Below are 11,329 nucleotides of genomic sequence, written 5' to 3'. Positions count from 1 at the left end.
TTATGTGCCGTTTCGTGATCAACCGGTAGTGACTTCCCAGATCGTCGTGCTGCAATGGAGGAGAGTGAGTCTAGGCTTCAGGGGGAAGAACACCAGGATGGGCCCGCGGCATCCGCCATGAGTATGCCACTGTGTGGCAATGAGAAAGTCACTTCACTCCTCCAAGCCTCCAGTCGCTCATCTCTAAGTGATGGAGGCCTACCAGCTCCATAAGTCACTCTGAGCCCCTCATCTACTAAATACCCCCTGAAGAGAGAGCAGTGTTCTAGAGACCCTTTGGCCCCCAGGCCACCGGAGAGCTGGCTCGGGCATCCTTGCCGTGACCCCCTCAGCATCCGGCTCCCCGTGGCTTCCCAGGGGAGTCTCACCCTTATCCCTAATGGCAGGCCTGTTGGCTCTGGCTCCAAACCCCTAAATTGGGAAATGTTCAACTGCAGATTGTTTACATTGTGTATTCAGAGTACGAAGTGGTGTTTGAGAAGTGTTGCCATGGAAACGGTGAAGTGAGGAGGCAGCTAACTATGAAGAGAAATAATCCAATATTAACACGCCCAAGCTACGCTCTTGGGCTGCTGTAAATCAAATATCATGTTATCGAGCAGGCAGCCACTGTCCACGTGCCCAGCCTTAGTCTTTGAAATTGGAAGAAACTACCTCTTGGGTCTAGATCGTTAACGAGCCCATAGCAAATTCTGGGGCTCCCTGATTTGGGGGCCGAGATGCCTTCCAGCTCCAAGAGTTGATGCCCGTAGGCCAGTGGCTCTCGAACTTCATTGACTGGTGCCCCCATTGGATAAAAAGAGCCGGTGATCCACCTGCCACAACCTGCCCTGATTTCCATCGTGTGCGATAACACACAATACCACCATCCAAGCAGTTTCGAGGGACCCAGAGGCGCACGTACACACCTGCCTTTGTGACAGGGATGTGGATGATTTGCAAATGAATTCTACGGTCTGAAATGCTAGCATCTAGTTGCTGGAAAATTACAGACTCCCCAAACGGTTGATACAAATAGGCATCACTACACGCTACAGGGTTAACCAAACAGCCTGTCACCAACTCCATGGATACTGGTGAGTCTGAAAAGCCCAGCCAGCACAAGGCAGCGCGGACGGGACGCTGGCAGTGGGGATCCTTCCCGGAGGTTCAGGATTCCCAGCCATCTCTGCTGCCAAGAGCTGGGTGGCCGCCAGACTCCTCGGGAGAGTGCTGAATTAGAGCCCTCAGCAAATGCTAGCGACAGGCTCCTTTTACCTTATAAACACCAAATATTAGGAAGCTTCGATACTCATTTGTTAAGTAACGTTGATTGTATGTGACAATGAAAGGCTTTGGGAAGGAGTGCTCTTTGCCTGGGGAAAGGGTTTGCGTGTTTGTTTTAGGAGGGTCCCCGAGGCTCTTCCCGTGGGCTGCAGGTCACTGAGAATCGCGAGCAGGCAAAGGCCAGCAGGTGCGTCCGGAGCTTTGCAGCTCTGGCCCTCCCTCCCGACCACTCGGTGTGGCACAGTGCCGGGGAACGTTAGTTCCCCAGACCGGGATCTGGGCCAGCTGCATTAGAGTCGCCTGGGAACTTTTGGAAAAAATGCCCTCCTGGGCCACAGCTCTGGAAATTCAGATCTACAAGGTCAGGGATAAAGCTCAGGGATCGATCTACGCTTTCCAAAAGGTCCCCGGAGGGTGTGACAAGCAGCTATGGGTGGGGAAGTGCTGGGCTCTGTCCTGCCGTGAGGCCACGGCCCGAATGGAAAAGCCTTAGCACCTCCGTTTCTCTGTCTGTACACTGAGAATGAGATGCTCGCCCGCCCCTACCTCCAGGGGCCGTGAGAGTCTCAGGACACAACTCTAGAAGGTTCTGGGCTCAGCTTGACTCCTGGCGGGTCCCTGGCAACGTTCATCTAGAAGCAGTGTGGCCCACGGAGACCTCCACGGGTGCCTCACAGAAGGGACATTTTATTGCTACACTTTACGACCTACGTGGACATTGTTACGTGTTCTTTTAGAGGTATCAAGTGCTTCCTAACTTCTAAGTCTATTGGGGGGGGACAAGAGACTTCAATTTGGAGTCAAAACGACCTGCAATGCCATCTCAGCTCTGCTATTAGCTGTGCCCGCTAGCTGTGTGGTGTCCCCTCTCTAAGCTGCAGTTCATTTAAAATAGCAATAATAATCCTTACCTCACAGGGAAAACAAATTTACCTTAAAATCTTTTTTGAGGGACACCTGGGTGGCTCAGTCGGTTAAGCGTCCGACTTCAACTCAGGTCACGATCTCGCGGTCTGTGAGTTTGAGCCCCGCGTCGGGCTCTGGGCTGACGGCTCAGAGCCTGGAGCCTGTTTCGGATTCTGTGTCTCCCTCTCTCTCTGACCCTCCCCCGTTCGTGCTCTGTCTCTCTCTGTCTCAAAAATAAATAAACGTTAAAAAAAAAATTAAAAAAAAAATCTTTTTTGAGGCAAATCCATATAACCATATGAATAAAATAAACGACAGGAAGCCCCAGCAAGCCAGCATGGGGGACTTGCAGCCAGACGAGCAATGCACACCCCAGGAGGACAGAATAGGGGGGTTGTGGCTGAAATTCTAGTGGTTCAAAGAGGCACAGCGGCTCCCCCGCCCAGCTCAGGGTGGCCAGCCCCCAAGTCATTGGCGGGTCCTGCTTCACAGGCTCTGGGATGCAAACAGCATCTTCAAGGGCCAAAGTGCCACTCGCGCTTCTCCATGCCAACTCAGAAAGAGATGCCAACACGCCAGCTTGACAAGATGCCCGGGCTTTTGCCCTGGGCCCCCTGCCCTGCCAGGCTCAGGAACCCCTCAGAGGTGCCTCTGTGTACCCGAGCCGGAGGCTCCGTCCTAGCCGTGCTGGTCTGGTGCCCATAAACTCAGGCAGCCCCCCAAGGCAGGCAAAGCCCACGGTGCCGCTGGGGACACAGACGACTTCAGTTCTGCTGCTGGGCCGTGACGGGCCCCCCACCCTTAGCCCGCCATAGCTCCCCAGGGAGTCAGGTGGGTTGCTCTGTCTGCAGAGTTACTGCAGATCTGGCCTGGACTCCCAGGTTCTGGTCCTGCAAAGCGACTTTTACAGCCACTCGGCTCGGGCACAAAACCTCAATAGCTTGACTAGGACGGTTGTCTCGTGGAGCTTAAACCTCTGTTACCCTTTGGCCTCTGGCCCTTGTCAAGGGTCAACCCTTGACCCTTGGGAGGGTCCCATCCTCCTGGAGAATTCTATTGTGGAGGCTGCTGTGACACTCCTGCCACCTGATCAGAGTCACCCCCAAGGGGTGGGTCAGGGGTTTGGGCCGTTCTCCTCCAAGGGGGCATGTCTGCTCCTTGCCTAGTTCTCCCCAGCAACCTCCAAGCTCGGCACTGGATGGCTGTGTCAGGGGCTCGGCAGTGCAATTCCACCTGCTCCCGGAGTCTGGACCCAAGCCCGGGTCAGGGGCACCTGTCCTAGTCAACCTGGGGCTCCAGCACACCAGCCGGAGGCCTAGTCGGCCCAGGGGTAGCATTTGCTTACTTCATGTCTTAGTCCGTTTGAGCTGCTCTAACAAAAATACAATACACCGGGGCGCCTGGCTGGCTCAGTCAAGAAGAGCCCGGGGCTCTTGATCTCAGGGTTGTGAGTTCGAGCCCCACATTGGGGGTAGAGATTATAAAAACAATAAATAAATGTAAGAAAAAATTACCATCCACTGAATTTTATTTCCCAGATTTGGAGGCTGGGGAAGTGTACAATCAAGGTGTTGACAGAGTTGGTGTCTGGTGAGATGTCCACCTAACTGCTGTGCCCCCACACAGTGGAAGGGGCAAGGGAGCTCTCTGGGGTCCCTTTTATAAGGGCACTGATCCCATTTGGGAAGCCCTCATAACCTAATCACCTCCCCGTACCATCACATCGGGGATTTGGTTTCAACACATGAATTTGCAGGTATGGGAGGCAAAAGCATCCAGCCTATTGCACTTAAACAAATATTGTCTAGGGGCGCCTGGGTGGCTCAGCCGGTTAAGTGGCTGACTTTGACTGATCTCGCAGTCCGTGAGTTCGAGCCCCGCGTCGGGCTCTGTGCTGACAGCTCAGAGCCTGGAGCCTGTTTCAGATTCTGTGTCTCCCTCTCTCTGACCCTCCCCCGTTCATGCTTTGTCTCTCTCTGTCTCAAAAATAAATAAATGTTAAAAAAAATTAAAAAAAAAAAAAACAAAAACAAATATTGTCTACTCATTCTTCTCTTCTAGGCCTTGGCTGGCCCTGCAGAGCCAGAGACGAAAATGACACCGCTTCTGCCCTCAGGACGTTCACAGCCTAGGAAGGGGGACACGGTATAAACAATAACGAGGAAAAAGAATCAGAACTCAACACCCCAGGAAACAGTGTCAAGGGACTCCACGGCTCCTGTTCTTTCAGAGACTAGGCTTCCAGGCTGTTACTAGAGCGAGACGTGGGAACAGAGAGAAAAACACAAGCCCAGTAATAACTGGAGGCCCAGGACAGACCAGAACAAGAAGTGCGACCACGATGGGGACATCAGAGCAGGTGAGGTGCTCGGGACCCCACGTGAGACCCAGCACTCAGTCCCCGGTCATGGTGGTGTGTTAGTGAAGGAAAAGGCTCATCTACTGGGACAAAGAGACCCCCAAACTACACTGGCCTAAATTGAGAACAAAGGGCCAACTTGCCAGATAAAATGCAGGACACCCGGTTAAACTTGGATTTCAGGCAAACAACAAAAAACTTTTTAGTGTAAATACATCTCATACAATATTGGAAATTATCTGTTGATTGTCTGAAATTCAAATTTAACTGAGCATTTTATAACTTAATTTGCCAAATCTGGCAACCCTAAGACAGCGATCTATTTCTCTCTTACTTTGTCGTATGGCTGGTCTAGGCTGGCAGGGCGGCCCTGCTCCTCAAAGGCATCAGAGACCCGGGCTCATCAGCCTGCCTCACCATTCTCTGTGGCAGGTCCTCAGGTGTGGTTCACAGCGGCATTCCCTGCGAGACATCACTCCTCAGAAATGCGATTCTTGGGGCGCCTGGGTGGCTCAGGCAGTTAAGCGTCCGACTCTCGATTCCAGCTCAGGCTGTGATCTCCCGGTTCGTGAGTCCGAGCCCCGTGTCAGGCTCCACGCTGTCAGTTCAGAGCCTGCTTGGGATTCTCTCTCTCCCTCTTTCTCTGCCCCTCCTGCCTCTAAAAATAAAATAAATAAATAACCATTTTTAAAAATCTATTAAAAAAGAGAAACGCAATTCTTGGGTATCGCAAGGGTCAAACGACAAACTAGCGAGAGCCCTTTGTGACGGTAAACAGCCTTCACAGGTGTGGCTGCTGCTGCTAGATTGGCAGGTGGAACTACTACTTCTGTTCTTTAGAGAGAAGGTCAGGAACCCCGTGCCTCCAATAATCTAAAAGAGTGGCCTGGAGCTGGACGCTTCCGGCATGAAGGAAGATGGTCAGGAAGAGAGATGGCATTTTCCTCTGCCCCGGAGATGGTGAAGCATCTCAGGTGGCACCCCCTCCTCTGCCACATTTGTGACCAACTCTGGGAGAAGCCACACCAGCTGGAGCTCTGCAAGCTAGCAGGAAGTCCAGGCTCTGCCCCTGAATCTGGAACTCATGTGGCATTTGAGTTTATTGATTAAGAGTCTGCCGGCCTCCCGGCTCGTGCTCAGGAAAATCCCCTTCTCATTACGGCTCAGCTTGGTTTCACCGAGGTGTCTTTTAAAGTTCCCAGCAGAGGTGGGGGTGGGGGGAGGCACAGTTGTCTGCGTTTCAAGGCGCGTTTGTTTCAAAGTGGGCTTCGAATAATGCTGCAGTGCAGAACTGAGCCATTGTAAGCGGATAAATGCAGGGCTGACGTCTGTGGGCCTATTATCTGAACTGTTACAACTGCCGGGGAAGAGCGGGCTTGCTGACCATCAGGACTCACGTGACCAAAAAGCAGAGGGGGAGGAGGGGTGGTGAGGCCGGCTCTCTGCTGATCACCTCACTTTGCTGATTGTATAACAAGGGGGCTAGAGAAAGTTCCATTAGCTGGCATCGTACATCTGTGGCAGAGAGGGAACTGGTAGGGCTTCTGTTCCCCGGGCTCTTGAAAACCATGCCAACAAAGAAGGCGGGGGGAGTTCATTCTGTAGTTTACCATTTCTATTCTGTTGGATTCTCAAGTTCCCCCGTTTCCAGTATCAATTAGTATTACCTGGCGTCCAGAGAGTGGATGATGACTTTTTAGAAACCGTGATGTTTATGATATTTTGTAGATTGGTTTCTCCCATTCAGAAGGACAAAGATATATAGGGACAAGATACGGAACTACAGGTTTTCAATGCTATTAGGATCAAAGCTGTTACTTTCAATAAGTCAGGCAAGTCATTTTTATAGATAAAGAAACTGGCTTGCTCATGATCAGATTCTAGGATTCAAACCCAGGCGACCAGTAGTCTTTCCATTACAGCATAAATCCTTTTTTTTTTTTTAATTTTTTAAACGTTTATTTGTTATTGAGAGACAGAGAAAGAGCATGAGTATGAGAGGGGCAAAGAGAGGAGGAGACACAGAATTCGAAGCAGGCTCCAGGCTCTGAGCTGTCAGCACAGAGCCCGACGCGGGGCTCGAACCCACGAACCATGAGATAGTGACCTGAGCCGAAGTCGGAGACTTTACTGACTGAGCCACCCAGGCGCCCCGTTTTTGTTTTTTTTTTTAATTTTTTAACGTTTATTTATTATTGAGAGAGAAAGAGCATGAGCATGAGAGGGGCGGGGGAGGGGGGAATGCTTTTGTTCCTTTATTCATTCATTCAGTAAATATCGATTGGCCACCGCTTTGTGCTGGCAATAGACCAGTGAATCAGTAAGCAAAGTCCCTGCCTCATGGGGCTTACTGTCCAGTATGGGAAGACTTGAGTTTTTCGATTCAGGTGAGTGTACCTCCTAGCACATCTTGCCCGGTACTGCGTACCTAGTCAGTGGTGAATAAATATTTAATAAGTGCATGAATAAACGCCCTAACGGTGGCCTTGATTCGTGACTCTTCATTCGCTCCCCCAAGGCCACGCTGAGAAGGTGTTCCAGATATTAACCCACCAGATGCAAGTGAGGTCGCTCGCAGATGGTACCTCAGCTCCATTCCAGAGAGCAATTTGTAACTTTTCTCGTGAAGCATGAACTTGGAACAATTTCGAAATGGCAGGTGCACAAATTATTTCTCCAAGGAGAAGACAATTTCGTCTTCCCACTTCTCATCATGCAAATCTTTCGACCGCAGTTGGTAATGAATGGAAATCGAAAAATGAGATCCAAAATTCACGTTTAACTGTTTGGAAGAAGCGTTTTTGTTGAAAAAAGCAGCTGAACAGAACAGGGGGCTGGTGAGGGCAGGGTCTGCTTCTGAGACATAGCCGGAGCAGAGAAGGCAAGAGAACGAAGTTCTAGAGAAATTCTCTTTTTCCATTTTAATGTGAAAGTTGAGTATTCAAGGTCTAGAGACTAATTGTCATTCGTCTGCATTGAGTCCACCATGCTTCCTCTCAGACTCAATGGTCTCGTCTCATCAGGGATGCAGGGACCTTCATGGCCCAGCCCCACCAGCCTTGTTAATCTCACCAGGCACTATGCTCACTCCACCTGCTCTGCTTCATCTCCTCTGATACCCTGTCTTCTAGAACACACCCCTCTCTCCTCTGAGAGCCTCTGCTCAAGCTGTTTCCCCTTTCCAGAAAACCCCTACTCAAGATCTAATTCAAACACGACCCCCTTGGCAAAGCCTTCCCTTAGACCGGCTGGAGTTAAGCCTTCCTTCCTCTGTGTTCTCATGGCCCTTGGCTCAAACCTCTCATGTAGCGTGTTTGAATCCATATTTTGAGTAGGTAGCAGTCTATCTCTTCTACTGGATTTTGAGTTCCTTGAGTCTTTTTTTTTTTTTAATGTTTTTTATTTATTTTTGAGACAGAGAGAGACAGAGCATGAGCAGGGGAGGGGCAGAGAGAGAGGGAGACACAGAATCAGAAGCAGGCTCCAGGCTCTGAGCTGTCAGCACAGAGCCCGACGCGGGGCTCCAACTCATGGAGTGTGAGATCATGACCTGAGCCGAAGTCAGACACTCAACTGACTGAGCCACCCAGGCGCCCCGAGTTCCTTGAGTCTTAATCACCTTCGAGTGAACCTCAGTACCCAAAAGTGTGCCTCGCATCCATGAGTGGCAAAGAAAGAGGATATAAATACCATTAAATGTGGGGTTTAGGTTGGGGGAAATGCTTGCTGGGTATAAAAGACAGGACTTTGCACTCGATTACTGAAGCAGGATTATGGAACAGCCTTTCTTAAAGGTATCTTAAAGACATTTATTAGTTTGAGATACGTAAGTGCTTGGAGGCAGAGGAATGACCAAAGGCAAAATGGGGATGAAGATGGGCGGTAGGGCAAGCATCAACTTTGGAAAGAACAAACCATAGAGAGAAAGGCTCCTCCCTCTCTTCCTGATTTGGGTGCAGTCCCCATGGTGGCTGTGTCCCTCCATGGCCATTGCTTCTGCCGGGTGGCTCCTGTTCCAAGGTCACAGCTTTTATCTGAGCTCCAGGAATACTATTCTCTCCCCTTGTCCCTTTGGGCCCTGGGGTGGTGATGGCTTCCAGCTGCTGTGCGTCCCTGGGTGGGGGGTGGGGGGGTGAGGGTGGTGCTCAACATCCCCTGTTGGTTCCCTCATCCCACTCATTCCTTTATGAATAGGTCCTTTAGCTTCAAAACTGTTGCTGAAAACCTTGACTGATACCCACTGTACAACTCCAAGATTCTAGCTACTCCAGAATTCTGCTTGAGAAAATGTTAGGTATTTCCCTGCCATACCCAGGGGCTGGCACACCATAACCCATAGGCCATATTTTTACAAATAAAGTTTTATCAAACGCTTTTTTAATTTATTGGAATGTCACTTGTTTTTATAAATAAAGTTTTATTGGGGCACAGCCACACCCATTCGTTTACACACCGTCCATTGCTGCTTCCATACCACTGCACTGGAACAATAGTTCTGACTGACAGGATGACCCACAGAGCCTGGAACATTTTTATCTGGCCCTCTGCAGAAAAAGTCTGCTCCCCCGCCCCCTTGTTTCTCACTATCTGCGTTAATAGGCCGTTACTTTAACGTCCATCTGCAAAATGTCTTTTAGAGATTTCTACTTCAAAGGTCTGGTTCTCTCTTCTGTCCTAACATCAAAACACCAGTTTGACCCTTCCCATCCTTTCCAGGGGGCTCCACTAGGTAAAGTTCAAATTCCAGAGTACATCTTTCTCTCCTTTCGCCAAGTGATACTTGCGTCCCCCACTTGCCATGGTGGCTCCTCGGGTCCAATACATTATTGGTTACCTTGATTGAATCAATGGTTATGCACCATTGATTTGTTAACAATTTCTCTGAGGAGGGGATTGAAACACTAAGTGCGTAGGTCCATTTCAAACACATCAGAATTTCAGAAATGTTACGTTGTTAAAGATAAGGCACAACCCTGAACTGAGGATCGGCGATATCAGGGCAGAAGAGAATGCGAGGATAATGGTTACAGGGCTCCTGGGGAATCCGGCCACGGCCAGGTCCTCCAGGGTTTGGGAGTTAGGCCACGAAGTTTGACTCTTGCCCTAGTGACAATAACATGCTCTTGGGGGATTCTGTGTAAGGAGGCAAGTGACATGGTCAGATCTGGCTTTTAAGGGACCACTGGGCAGCCTGTGTGGAAAGACGGACTGCAAAGGGGCAGACTTCAGGAAGGAAAAGCAGACAAAAGAGGCTGGTGTGGACGAAAGGCTGACAGTGGGGCCAGACACTGGGACGTGGACTCGGGACAAATTTCCGAGATGAGGCGAGCGGAGTTGCTAACTGAGAAGCCCAAGGCAGAGGGAGGGGAAGGCAGTGTTGGAATGACTCCCAGGCTCCTTCTTGGGCATCCGGAAGAACCAGATACGTGCTCTGATGGAGGAGCTCCCAGGAACCCTTCTATTTCCTGGATTCCGAAGCCCAGGCTCAGTTCTTGCCCCTGGAACAGGTTCCATGGTGACCAAGAGATATGCCTTCTTTTGATTTTAGGAATTTAGCAATGGAACTCACAGCTTGGAACAGCGTGGGGAAGGGGGTGGCCACGGTGATTTGCATGTGCCCCAGGAGGCTGGACCAGAGCTACCCGTAGAGGCAAAGGATTTTCCCTTTTGCTGGAAGGTTGCACTCAGGGGTATGGGTGGAGGCAGGAGTTGGTGGGATGCACTCAGGGGTACGGGTGGAGGCAGGAGTTGGTGGGATGCCTCATTCTCCCTCTGAAGGCTGCCTACAGAATAGTCACCCTAAATCTTCCCAGGGTCACAGTATCCCCTCTACTTCTGCCCCCACTGGATCCATGGCTCAAAGTGCCTATAAAGGAGAGTGTCAGCCCCAGTGATGGTGGTGAGGGCACCTTGGAGGAATGCTCCTCCCCACCCCCACCCCCACCCTGCAGGGAAGGTCATGTTAAAGTCCCAGATCAGGAACCCCACGGTTGCTGGGGACAAATGCCCTGGAAGCTTCCAGAGCCAGGCACAGGGTCCCTTATTCCCTCTGCCCTTAGAAAAGAAGAGCGATTTGACAGTGAGGTATGTGCTGGGGGCGGGGGCGGTGGACAGCTTTGTTTTGTCCTCACCTTTCTGGTCTGAGAAATCACAGCACCGTAGGTGGCCGTGGCTTGGACCACAGTGAGTTTTCATTCATGGCTGGAGGAGCAGCAGAGTGTAACAGGTGCCTACGGTGCCGGAGGCAAGGGCGGTCTACCCTTCCCCCCTCACCTGGTCCCCTAAGACTCTGTCTTTAGTGAGAAGGACCAGAGATGCCACAGGAGCCGCAGAACCAAAGGGGGTCAAAGGTCTAGGTTCACTGTGGAAGACCCTTGGGTACACTGACTTTGGGGGCAGTGCAGAATCAGTGGGGAAGGGCATCTCAAGAGGACTGAAGGGTCCCATTGGATTGGAATGTCAAGGGCAGCTCCTGAGAAGGGGCTGCGGTGGGGCCTCATTTGAAGTTAGTATCGAAGAAAGCAATGGTACATGGGCTGCCCCCACCCCATTCGGGTCCCTCTGAGGGCATTTCCTGCATGGAGAATAGCACTTCCCATTTGTATAGAGTTTTGCAAATTTGATTCCAAGATTCACACTCATTTTCTTACGTGGATCACACAGGTAAAGGCAGGACTTACTGTGCTTACTTCTCCAGCTGAGAACCCAGTGACCCCTGCACTTTTCTCAGGTCCCACAGTTGGTGAGGGAAGGAGGGGTTTCCAGCCTGGGAAGGCTCATTATTATCTCCATGGTGAG

Source organism: Panthera onca, chromosome B3 (genome assembly GCF_046562875.1).
Source record: "Panthera onca isolate mPanOnc1 chromosome B3, mPanOnc1 haplotype 2, whole genome shotgun sequence".
Lineage (NCBI taxonomy): Eukaryota > Metazoa > Chordata > Mammalia > Carnivora > Felidae > Panthera > Panthera onca.
The sequence above is the reverse complement of the archived record's forward strand: the minus strand, read 5'-3'. Positions refer to the sequence as shown.